The sequence below is a fragment of the Mus caroli genome, chromosome 15 (genome assembly GCF_900094665.2).
Source record: "Mus caroli chromosome 15, CAROLI_EIJ_v1.1, whole genome shotgun sequence".
NCBI lineage: Eukaryota > Metazoa > Chordata > Mammalia > Rodentia > Muridae > Mus > Mus caroli.
This window is the reverse complement of record NC_034584.1, coordinates 58,890,280-58,904,217: the sequence shown is the minus strand read 5'-3', so window position 1 is coordinate 58,904,217 and position 13,938 is coordinate 58,890,280. Positions and strand designations below refer to the sequence as shown.

Below are 13,938 nucleotides of genomic sequence, written 5' to 3'. Positions count from 1 at the left end.
AAAAAAAAAAAAAAAAAAAAAAAAAAAAAAAGAAGAAGATGAAATTGAGCTTTTCAAGGCTGGATTTATCAGACATCAGAGGAAGTACTGCAGACAACAGTGTTTAAGATATGCTTAGGATATTCTTACTTTAGTATGAATAAAACCCGTAAGAATTGGCTAGGACGTAGCAATAATTTTTATTGTATGTATACCTTCCAGTAACTAAATCTTATCCAAAGTTCCAACAATGGTAATTGTGAGATATAGCCCTTTACAAAATGATAGGATTGTGCTTAAATCGAGAGACAGTTAAGATTTCCTCATCTAAACAGATGGGACTCTGTTTAGTAAGGCATACTGTGTTGGACCACTGCTTAATATATATATCCCCAGTCACATCTCTGCATACTTTGATAGCCCTGCTTAGCTTGAGAGGGTATTATACTGCATTATGACATACAAGGCCAAGCCCTACTTTATGGAAGAATTAAACTGCCCAGATGTGAATAGTTCCCCTTGTGACTCAGCAGACTCCACTCATTGTGGGAAGACTACTTAATATTCTGATAGCCACAGTGTAGCTGTAGCTGGCTCTTCAGGGAACTTAATCATGACTTTAAGGGTGAAGATGGCCTCTTGGGCAGGTTCCATCATTTGAGTTGTCAAAGTCAGGTGTGGTCCACTCTTGTCCAGCACTCCCAGTGCTCAAAAAGCTGATGGAGGATCACAGGTTGGAGGATAGCTTGGACTATGTAGCAAGACCTTATCTTGTGGGGAAAGGAGGGACAAAAATCCCCACACACAACCCAATCTAAGCCATTCCGCAACCTAGGGGACTAGGGGAAGGAAGTTGGCATTTTAAACAAGTGTCTCTTTCTGTCTCTCCTAGTCTTCCTCCTCTGAGTTTGCTGTGTAGCCCAGGCTACCTCAGACTTCCAAGTTCTGGGATTATAGGTTTGCACTTCCATATTCAGTTAATTCCATATTCAGCTGTTTCAAGTTTAACAAACCTGCTTTAAAGTTTCTGAAATGGTTGACCAGTAAAAGATTTTAAATCTAGCAATGGAAAGCAATGGTGGATCATCTGGTCCAGTCGTTTGAAGTCCACTGTGTGTAGAAAGAATACATCCATCTTTCAGCTTTGGTGACAGACTTCCGGCAGTGAGGTACCATTGTTGTTATCCTTATATTTAAAGCCAACATGATCACAAAATGTAGAAGAATTGTCAAGTCATTGGTGGTCATTAAAGTTGTTATTATTCTTGTTGCACAGGTGTAGGCAGAGAGGCCCCAAGTCAGTGCACTCACAGCTCCCGATTCTTGTGTCTTCCACAAATACTGGGCAAACTTACTGGATGCACTAATGACTGTGCATAAGTTCATGGGCAAGTTGACAATCCATTTCTACAGGCTGAGGATGAACCAAGAAGACACAAATACAGGGATGTAGGGTAAGGCTTGCTTCACATTCCCATTGAAATGAAAGTTGAAGTGCAGTGTCTTGTGCGATGAGAATGGGGTATTCCAGATAGGTGAGCAGTGGGTTCCCATAGTAATGCTGATAATGAAGAAAGACCAGGAACCCTGCCAGCTCCAAAAGTAAACTAGGGAGGCTGATGCCCCGTACACTGCGCACTGCCAGCTGCGCGTAGGTCTGCGTCAGCTTGAGTGCAGCGCATACGCCCAGCGTGCTCCAGTTGCAGAACCATAGCAGCCCGGCCTCCATTCTGCTCTCAGGCGTCTCATTTTCTATAAATATGAAAAACTCCAACTGCTGGTTCTTAGGCAGTAAGAGAAATAAATGAGACATACAGTGACAGAAGACATTAAAAATGGAAAACCCAGATTTAAAATAATGACAATATAGTATTAGATGTTGCTACAACAGAGAATGTTCACATAATGCAGGAATGTTCCTTAGAGGAGAAAGAGATTAGACTAGATAATTTTTCTTTATTAAATTTGTAAATTATGCAATGTAATGGGATTTGTTATGATCTTTGCATGCATCGTGTCAGTATTTTGTTCTTCATCATTCCCACCACCTTGTACTCTCTCCTACTTGACATGACAACCTCTAGCTGATCACCTTCCTGACCTAAATATGCCTCAATTCTGCTTTCACTTCATATGGTATATTAGACTCTCCTTCCCCCACCCTTCCTCCTTGGAAATTACTCTCTCCCCTCTCATGGCATTTATTACACTTTCATAAGCTACCCACACACAAGTGTGTGTGTGTGTGTGTGTGTGTGTGTGTTGTATTGTATTGTATGTATGTACATTTAAGTTTACATTCCACATAGATGACAACAAAATGTCATAGTCTGTGTATGGCTCATATCACTTAACATAGCAATCTCCAGTTCCCTTCTTTTTCTTGAAAATTTCATGACTTCATTTTTCTTTACATATGAATAAAATTTCATTGTGTATATGTATCATATTCTATTTATCACCTTCTCTCTTAATAGATAGCCAGTGGATTCCATGTCTTAACTATTGTGAATACTGCAACAGTGACTTATTATTTGCAAGTATATGGTATGTTGAATTTGAGTCTATCAACAAACACTCATGAGTGGTATGGCTAGGTCACATGATCTACATTTAAGTTTTTTATTATTATTATTATTTACACTCCAGATTTTATTCCACTACTGGACTGCCCCCTGACTCCACATCCCACACCCCTGTCTCCATGAGGATGTCCCCACCCTATCCCACCCCACTAGACCTTTAAACTCCCTGGGGCCTCCATTCTCTTGAGGGTTAGGTGCATCTTCTCTGACTGAACACAGACCCGGCAGTCTTCTGCTGTATATGTGTTGGGGGCCTCATATAAGGTGGTGTACGTTGCCTGGTTGGTGATCCAGAGTCTGAGAGATCTTTGGAGTCCAGGTTAATTGAGTCTGCTGGTCCTCCTACAAGGTTGCACTCTGCCTTAGCTTCTTCCAGCTTTTCCCTAATTCAACCTCAGGGGTCAGCAGCTTCTGTTCATTGTTTGGGTACAGAACCACTTCATAACATTCACAGTAGATGTACCCATTTACAGTTCCACCAGCAGGATATAAGGATTTCTCATCCCATCTTTTCTGTTATTTTTACTGCTTCTTTGATCATTCTGTACAATGTCTTTTGATCATATTAACCCCTCATTCAGATTCTTCCAGATACACACTTATTCCCTACCTACTTAAGCTCATATCTTCATTAAAAACAAGTCAAGTAAAGTTTGTGCAGCCCATACATTCTTGAATTCATGGCCTTCTGCTGTCATACCTACCAGGACAACACACTTACAGAAAACCGACTCCTCCTTTCCCAGCAGCTGTCAATCACCAATAACTTCCTAGCTAGGGCAGAACTTTTGCTGACTCCACAATCTATCCTGGGCTTTTGCCAAGCTGAAGCCTGAGTAAATCATGCTATGCTGCTGTGACCACTATCAGTTTACATGTGCAACAACCCTGCTGCATCCATGAGACTCTTTTCTTCTAGCCATCCTCCCTCTTTGTTTCTTACAATCTTTCTGTCTCCTCTTCCAGAATGATCTCTTGATCTTGGAGAAGGGGGACTGATCTGGATTTGTTGCTCTTGATTTTTATGACAGCCAATTTTACTGTGGTGACATAGAATCAAAAAGGAGTTTTCATTTGCAATTTTCTTGAAATTCATTTGCAAGTCTGTCAAATACTTTATAAATATTCATTGGCCATTTCTATGCTTTCTTTTGAGAACTACCAGTTTGAGTCAATGGCTTATTTATTTTTTTTGGCTTACTTGGTACTTTGTGTTTAAACTTTGCTATTAATAATATATTCCAAATATTAGTACTCTATCTAAAGTATAATTGGCAACAACATTTTCCCATTCTGTTTCTTCACTTTAGTAATTGTTTTATGTGTATTCAGGAGAAATTTCATTTCATTTACTTCCATTTAGGTTCTTTTTTGTGTTGTAAGAACCCTTCTTAGAAAGGACCATATGTCGAAGAGTTTTATGTATACATTCCCTTCTGAAAATCTTCTTATCCATTTCTGCAATAGATTTATTTTAATTCTATATTTAGATAGCCACTTATCATAGAACCACTTGATGTTTTTGAGTAGTAATATTAATTGCAGGTCTATATTGTAGAACATTGCTGCACATGGCATTGAACAGAAGGGATGTAAGCATGACAGTAGATAAGCTTCTGGGAGATGGCTAAGTTTGCAGTCATGAGAAATGATGGCATACAGCATGTGTAAAAGACTCCAAAAGACTCCACATAGAAGGGTTGTAGAAAGCAGTAGATAGTTGGATGAAGGAATATGTAAAGATGATTTCAACCAGGGAATAAGTCTGGTAAGGGGAGGGTAGTAGTGTCATAAAATAAAATGGAAAACAGAGAATAAGAAAAAAGTATCACCCTCACTTCCCAACAACACCACTGTTCTTTCTCTTTACTAAATAAAACTGGACAGGTATAGTGTTCAATAGAAGAAATTCAAGATGCCTTAAACTAAACTAGATCTCTGTAACCTGATCCAGAGATAAGACTCCTTAACTGCTTCTAAAAATAACCCATCACTATAAGCTCAGTTAACCCTAAAATAGGACAGAAAATACCTTTGTGCTTAGAAACACGTGTTTTTTTCTCATTTTGTTTTTCATTTTAACATAAATTTTAACTTGTATAAAAGTTTTAAAGCATGTGACTTATGCCATTCATAGGGTTCTCCAAATCCTGCGTTTCTTCTCTTGCCTCTTATCATTGTAAGAATTTTAAAGGTTCTTATAAGGCATAAATCCTGCAATGTCACTAGAGTGAGACACATTTATCTTTTTGTCACATCACGTCTAAGTGGAGATATTCAACTGAAAACTTAGATGCAAAGAAAAAAATTCTCAAAAAAATCTTAGATTTCCTTTTCTGAAAAAAATGTCATATTCCAAATCAATTCAAACATACATGCTGAAGCCCATGATTCATTTAGCACTGACCCTTCTTTGCCTCTCTCAGCCTGCTTCCTGTGAAAACATAAAAGCTGATTGCCAAGATACCCAGGTACTATGGAGAAAAACACAAAATGACAATGGCCAGTGGTAGGAATGTCAACTAAAAATAATTATTAGTTGAAATATAGACATCAAAGTCCACATAGGGATTGAAAGAAGATTGTAGTGGCTTTTTTTTTCCTTTTTTTTTATTACGTATTTTCCTCAATTACATTTCCAATGCTATCCCAAAAGTCCCCCATAACCTCCCCCCCCACTTCCCTACCCACCCATTCCCATTTTTTTTTTTTTGGCCCTGGCATTCCCCTGTACTGGAGCATATAAAGTTTGCAAGTCCAATGGGCCTCTCTTTCCAGTGATGGCCGACTAGGCCATCTTTTGATACATATGCTGCTAGAGTCAAGAGCTCCGGGGTACTGGTTAGTTCAGAATGTTGTTGCACCTATAGGGTTGCAGATCCCTTTAGCTCCTTGGGTAATTTCTCTAGCTCTTCCATTGGGAGCCCTGTAGTGGCTTTTTTATTCTTGTTCAAAAACCAATATATGGATATCTAAAGTATTTAAACAGCAGAGGGTAGGGAAACAACATAAGCCTTGCTCAAGTTTAATGTTGCCAGCTGAGTTGATACTCATGTCAGTAGTAAGCTAGTCTCATACAGGGCATCATTATTTTTGGGTCAAAATACAAACATGACCAGAAGTGGATAATGAGTTTGATTTGCAGAGACTGTTCTGAGTAGCAACAGAGGCTCCATAGTGCTCAGAGTAGACAATGGTAGGTCAAAACTAGAAGACACCATAGAGAAGATTTTAGTCTTTCCTTTATTGTACATCTGATACATCTCTTATAATTCTGGTAGTGATCTCAAGCATTAGTGGCTAATCCATGTCTAGCCCCTTCTGATACATTTCAAGCCAATGGAATAGATGCTACTGTCCAACAACCAATCAGTCATGGATTCATATGTAGAACTCTGTGCCCTCCTCATCATGTATGCTCATTAAGATTCAGCCAATGCATTAAAGCGAACTGAAGATTCAAGTGAGGCATGAAGATTGTCACAGCCTCATTGTGGATTAAAATGGCTACGACAATGAAAAGACAAATGAGACTATAACATCCTTCTGAAATGTACTTGTCTCTTATAGTTGCAGGCTTTCTTTGTGGAAGGCAGAACCTGATCTGTTGAGGTAGCTACTTAGTAGGAGAACAAAAGGGTTAGAATAAATCCACCAAGTAAGGAGAATCCCCAGGCATATCCAAGATAAAATAAGCCACACATGCCAAGGTTTGGTTGTTTTGTTTTGTTTTCAAACATTTCATATTAGCTACTTTTCTCATTCCTGTGACCAAATACGTGACAATAACTAACTTACGAAAGGAAGGAAGTTATGATTATGATTTGAAGGAAGACAGTCCATCATGAACAGGAAGGCATGGTAGCAGGCACATACACAGCTAGTCGTAATCTATCCACAGTCAGGAAGTAGAGAGCAGACAAAGTGTGACCAGGCTACATAACCTTAAAGTGAACTGCTGGTCATCCACGTTCTCCTTCAAGGCTGCACTTCCTGAAGGTTTCATGACTTTTCAGAACAGTACCACCAGGGGTGGACCATGTGTTCCAACAAATGAGCTCCTGAAGGATATTTCACATTCAAAGTACAACACTTACTAAGCAAAACCCCTGTCCTTCTCTGTAGAGGTAAAGATGAGGACAAATAAAAGAAACAGAGGAGAGTCACAAGATTTTATTCAATGAAATTCCTTTCTAGAAATGAGGGCATCCGTTTAGTCTCTGCTCCATTTTTGTCCCTGAATTTCTTTTAGACAGGAACAGTTTTGGACCAAAACTTTTGAAAGTGGATTAGTGTCCCCATCCCTCCACTGAGGAACCTGTCTAACTACTGGAGGTAGTCTCCTCAGGTTCCATATTCTCACTGTTGGGCATTTCAGCTAAAGTTACCCACACTGAATCCTGGGAGCCTCCCCCATCCCAGATTTCTGGGACTTTCTAGAGGTTCTTCCCACCCCCAATACCCTGCAGGTGCCTATTTCCATGCATTCTCCTAGCCCTCTGTGCTTCTCTCCTTTCTCTTCCTGTACCTGATCCTGCCCCCCCATTTCCTTTCCCCTTCCCCTTTTCCACTCAGATTCCTCCCTCTCTCTGCTTCTTATGATCATTTTGTTCCTCTTTATAAGTGAGATTGAAACATCCTCGCTTAGGCCTTCCTTCTTGTTCAACGTCTTAGGGTTTGTGGGGTGTACTATGGTTATTCTGTACTTTTTGGCTAACATCCACTTATCAGTGAGTACACACTATGCATGTCTTTTCGGGACTAAGTTACCTCACTCGGGATAATATTTTCTAGTTTCATCCATTTGCCTGCAAAATTCGTGATGTCCTTGTTTTTAATAGCCGACTGTGACTATTAAAAACTATTAAAAATAGTGACTGGTCCAACTTGAGATCCATCCCATGGGTAGAAACCAAACCCTGACACAACATTTATTGCTATATTGTGCTTGCAGACTGGAACCTAGCATAGCTGGCCTCTGAGAGGCTCTACCAGCAGCTGACGGAGACAGATGCAGATACTCATATGCAAGCATTGGACTGAAGTTGGGGACCCCTATGGAAGAGTTAGGGGAAGGATTAAGCAGCTGAAGGGGATGGGAACCCCATAGGAAGACCAACAGTGTCAACTAACAGGAACCCCTGGGAGATTCAGAGAATGAGCCACCAATCAAAAAACATATATGAGCTAGTCTGAAGTTCCTGACACATATGTAACAGAGGGATGATTTGTCTGGCCTCAGGAAGGATACACGTAATCCTATAGAGACTTGATGCCCCAGGTAAGGAGGATGCTCTAGGGGGGAATCACCCTTTCAGAGGTGAAGTGGAGGAGGAATGGGGGGAAAACTCTGCAAGGGGGTATCATGAAGAGGAAAACATTTGGGATGTAAATAAATAAAATAATTAATAATGATTTTATTGGAAAGAAAGAAAGAAAGAAAGAAAGAAAGAAAGAAAGAAAGAAAGAAAGAAAGAAAGAAAGAAAGAAAGAAAGGAAGACGTCATTAGAAAGAAACCTTTTTCAGTAACATTTTTAAAGTAAATTATTTGTTTAAAAAATTCATACATGAAAACACATTTACATAATTAGCATACTTCCATCTATCCACTCTAAACCCACTCACAACTCTCCCACTTTTCCTTCAAATTCATGACCTCTTCTCCTTTAATTATTATTGTTACATAAACACACATACAAACATGCACACTTGAACATACATGCACACGTGCATAAGAATACACACAAACCTACTGAGTGTGTTTAGTGTTGCTCCTAGGCAGGTGTAGTTAGGGTAACTACTGGGGATTAAATAACCCATTATAAAGTAAGGAAAGTGATTTTTACTTTCTCAGTATCCTGTAGTTCTTCTAGTAGTAGTATCTTGTGATATTTTTCCCATCCACTTTGGCATGCCAGCTGGTGTTGTCATTGTTAGGTCAGCTTTAGCTAACCATCCTGTTGAGACATAATAAGTATAGTGTCCCTGTCATGTGTAAAAGATATTTTGGTTCTCTATTACAATCTTTCCACCCTATCTTCTGTCATGTTTCCTGAGCCTTAGGGGTAAGTATTGTGTTACAAATATATCTGTTGGGGCTGAGCACTCCATTGTAATTTTCTCTACATTTTGACCAGCTGTGGGTCTCTGAAATAGTCACTATTTGCTGCAAAAATAATCTTTTTTAATGAATGGAGAGAGCTATGCTTATCTGTGAGTATAAAGATATTACTCAGAATATGTTTAACTTAAACTGAATTAGCAAATTAAACTGGTTTTAGAAAACTCTAGTAGTAGATTCTCCTTTAAAATCTATGACCTCTTCCATCACTCATACTCTCACTGCAGTTGTGAATATCACACAGAACCTTCACAAAATTGAACCTAGTAGTATTTAACCATGAATGGGTAAAATGGCCAGTAGGTCCCACCCATTCCTGATGGATTAATAACACTTGATAGTTGCCAGGAAAACGGTTTTTATTTTTCTCAAATGTGTAGCCAGTAGTAAGTTGCCCATGACTCAATAACCTTCCACTCACATTCATGCAAGCAACCCTAATTTAATTCAACAGCTCATAGACACCAAAATAAAAGACATAAGTGGATGGGGCGTGGTGCTTCTTTACAAAACAATTAAGTTTCAGAAGACAAAGGGTGTTTGACAGGGTAGTTGGTATCCAAATGAGTATAATTCATTACATATATATATATATATATATATATATATATATATATATATATATATGAAACTTTAAAGTAGTTCTAAAACTCCCTTATGCTATGACCTTTTACCCTTTAATGGAGTTTCTCATATTCCATGACCTCAACCATAAAATAACTGTAATTTTGTTATTGCTATAAAGTATAATGTAGATATCTGATATATGATTCCTAATGGGGTCGCTGGTTAAGAACCACTGCTTTCAAGGATTTAAAAATGAAAGACAAAAATACATTGTTATAAAATCACCAAAAAATGAGAAAATTCATATATGCCACATTGTAATATTGCTGCTATGCTGCTGCTGCTGCTGGTGGTGGTGGTGGTGAGGATAATGATGGTGATGATGACAATAATGACAACGTTGTTGATGGTGGTGGTCATGGTGGTTGAAGTAGTGATGGTGGTGATGATGGAACTCCAGTCACAGACAGATATGATTCAGTCCTCTGCCTTCTGACTCTAGAACACACCTTGATCACTCAACAAACCAACCCTAGTCAACAGGCCACATAGCAACTTCTTTTATATACATCCATCTGGTGAAGTCAAAGGAGTCTCACCTCCATTTTTTCCCCAAGATATATCTCTGCCCTGGACAAACTCTCCTTGACCATGGAAGTAAGAGGATGTGATCCATCTACACTTGGCATGCACATACAATGTTCTACATATACCTCAGTTTGTGGAGTTAGAAGTTACATTGTTCCAGTTTCAACCTCAACTCCCACACTTTACAGACCTCATCTCTAAAGATTAGAGGACACATAAAACTATCTCTATCCCAGTCCAGTCCTACACCACACGGCACTCTTTATGGTTTATGGTATCAGAGACCTTGCCTCAACACAGAACCAGAATTGCTTTCAAGTACTCCAGTCATGAGCCAAGTCTTTCCACAATGAAGTTGAAGCTTCACTGAACCCAGCCAAGATCGAACAAGGAAAAAGAACACGTAACCAAGGAGCTAAAGGGATCTGCAACCCTATTGTTGGAACAACATGATGTACTAACCAGAACCCCGGAGCTCTTGTCTCTAGCNGCATATGTATCGAAAGATGGCCTAGTCGGCCATCAATGGAAAGAGAGGCCCATTGGACTTGCAAACTTTATATGCCCCAATATAGGGGAATGCCAGGGCNAAAAGANTGGGAATGGNTGNGTAGNNAANTGGGGGGCGCTATGGGGGACTTTTGGGATAGCATTGGAAATGTAATTGAGGAAAATATGTAATAAAAATATTAAAAATTAAAAAAAAAGAAAAAGAACACCAAGCATGGGCAAAAATGTTTGCTCAACTCTGATAAGATACAAGTATATTTTTGTACTCCAAATAAACATAAAAACAGTCTCCTTAACAAATTAACAAACACATATTAATGGTGGCTAATGACAATGACTTAGGTGAAATTGCAAACAAAGAATTCAAAATAATGATTATATGTGTGTTCAAATATCTCAAAAAGAACACAAATAAATGCATGCATGAATTAAAAGAGCATATGAATAATCTCCTGTATGAATTCCAAAAACATGCCCCCACACACACACACACACGCACACACACACAAACTGAATGGAAGAAGGAAGTCAATTTATGGGATAAAAATAGAATTAAGCAAAGAGAAATACTGAAATAAAGCCAAACTGAAATAATACCAGAGATGAATTTTTCAGTAAGCTAGAAGAGAGGCTTGGCAGAAAGCCTTACCTACAGAACAGGCCATATGGAGATAGAATGCCAGGACTTAAGCAGAAAGTAGAGGAATTAGATCATCCATCTAAAGTCTATTTAACTTTTAAAAAATATATAAAGGGAACAAATGTAGTCTGAAGGACACTGTGAAAAGACCTAATTTACAAAGATGAGCAAAGGAATTCTATGAACTAGGAGAGAAGCAGAGGCTGCTATTCTGATATCTAACAAAATAGACTTCAAACCAATCAACAGAGGAAATAACAAATTCCCTTCATACTGGTTAAGAGAAGAATCCATCAAGACAATACCACCAGTGTAAGCATGTATGCATCAAAATAGGTTTACCCTGTCTCACAAAATAAATGCTATTAGGTTTAAAGTCAGAGATTAACACCAACACATTAATAATAGACATCCAGTCAAAGCAAAGACTAGAAAAATATCTGAGCTAAATAATACTATAAGTAAATGTAACCAATAGACATCTACAAAACATTCAGCACAAATACTACAGGGGGAAAAATCTATCTATAATTCCATGGGATATACTCTAAAGCTGACCACACACCAAAGCACAGAAGTAGTTTCATCAATCTAATGGAACTAAACAACCTCCTTGGATTCTATCTGACCACAGTGGTATAAATCTAGGAATCAACAGTGAGAGAAATTATAAGAACTATGCAAACTCATGGAAATGAAACGACGTTGCCATCAAACAGTAGGTGGGTTGTATCATTCCTTCCATTGATCCAGGAAAAAAAAATGCTAAAAGAATGTGAGAGCAACAAGGTCAGAAGAAGGGTTGCAAATTTTTTTTCTATATGATTCTGCAAAGCTATTGCAAACGTGCTCTCATAACAGTCAGTGCCTTCACTAGGACTGCACAAGCCTTGGCCTGTCAACAGCCAATCAGCTATGGGCCATGAGGCCACACCCCTCCCTACCAACCGATTGGCAACTGATGAGGGAGGGATAGTCATTGTCTTGGTTATGTATCAGTGACCCCACTGGATTAGAGTGAATGGTTCCAACCCCTTGGTCTCATGGAGGGTCCTGGTTAAAATTAGTGGATCACAAAACAAAACTAGAACGTGTGAATGTGGGAAATGGACCAGTGGAGGGCAAAGAGGATGACAGGAAGGAGGGAGACAAGAGAAGTCAGGAGCAGAATGTGCTGTACGGCTTGGTGAAGTGTATGCTGCTTAGCCTGTATAAATACATAAAGCTGATGTTCTTTAACTTAAAAGAAACAAAATAAACAAATTAGATTAAATCTTGTTTCAAAAAGTTTCTAATTTATGAAAATGTATTTGTTGCACATGGAAAACTAATGTTTTAGCAGATGCCTGTGTGTGTTCTTTTAAATCTACCTCAATAAAATTCGGTAACTTTTAAAACAATGAACAATGAACATATTGAACACTGATTAAAATAAAATGGAAGAAAACTCCTGAGAGACTAGAGATATACCCATCATTGTAAGATAAGGGATTTCAGGTCCTTCTTTATCTTTAGTGTAGCAAAGAGAATTCAGAACAATATCTTTAGTGCTATCTACCTAGGGTAAGTCATAACAGTTTAAAACATGAGTTCTCCCATTAAGATTCTGCAGCAAAATGGACCATGGCTGTGGTCTTTTTGTGGGTGAAAGTCTACTTGCAGACCAGACTCTGTTTAAGGTCCTAAAGGAGTACTAGAACTCTGTGTTACCCAACAAGACCAGACCAGCATTTTAATTCAACATTCATTCCTGTCTCAGCAGTATCTGAAATATCAGAGGAGCCCACACCTACTTAGTTTAAATCAATTTTCTTCAGCTCAAAATTAAAGACTAAATGCCTATCCTTCTCTAAGTTCTTTACATATTAAAATCCCACATTGCTTGTATAATAGCACTCACTCATGGGTGGACAAAGCTTTGATAGGGACTAACCACATGGCTACAAAACAGAATCCAGCCCCACAGTACAGGACTAAACAGTGCAAACTAATACAGATACATCATAGATGCTACAATGCCACATTCCTACTCAATATGCCCTCCTTCTCAACACCTTTTATTTTGTACCAGAATAACTTTTTTGCCCCCCAAATAATAAGATTTTTTATTGTCAATGATATCATACAATTTTATAATCAGGGAACAAGAAATGGACCTAGGACTGGAGAGATGATGATCATATGTCAGATTCCTTACTGACACAATGCTGTATTTATTGACACAGTTTTCATGTACAGCCAATGGGCTTGCTGATCTAAGATTAACTTAATCTGGTCACCAGTTCCCTCCTTAAGTATTTGAAATTCTCAACTAAATTCTGCATAGTAGAAAATAGATTCGATGCTGCCTCTTTATAAGCAGGAATATCTCCAGAAGAAAAGTCAGAATAGACAGAATAATTCAGCAATCAATTAAATAGCTGTTTTGTTGCTAAAGATGGAGATGGACTTTCAAAGTTCAATATGTTGCTATAATGACCACCTTCTGCATGTAAACTTGAAGCCAAAGCAGGGGAACGTTTCAACATTAAATAGCTAGTAGTTTCCTGGACCAATTTAGACTGTTCCTAAGGAAAATGTCAATAATAAAGATAAAACTATGCTAACTATTCAGTATCTTCTTTAATGTAGAATGGAGAGACATAAAGAAATAGGAAAACACCTTCTTTATTCACTGGATTGTTTGGTTATTAATTCAAGTACGCAAGCAAAATGGACTGAAAGTAAACATTGTAAAAAGCATTCGGAAATCTCTGTTGAGAAGAGGGCACAAACAACCAATGTCATATAACACATCTTGTTCTCTCCCCAGTTATTAGCAACAGTAATGGTCTAAGAGAAGTTAGAGTTACAGCTTTTAAGGAAGTATGGTAAACAGAACAGTTAAGAGATGGGAAAAACCCAGATACCCCAGAACTCCAAGGGACTAAATCACCAACCAAAGAAT

The 13,938-nt window shown here is 38.5% G+C and overlaps 1 pseudogene; it reads right to left on the bottom strand.

The window, feature by feature from the left end:
* Positions 1–1,062: 1,062 nt before the first annotated feature.
* LOC110310059 lies at positions 1,063–1,708 on the bottom strand (annotated as a pseudogene).
* Positions 1,709–13,938: the final 12,230 nt, after the last annotated feature.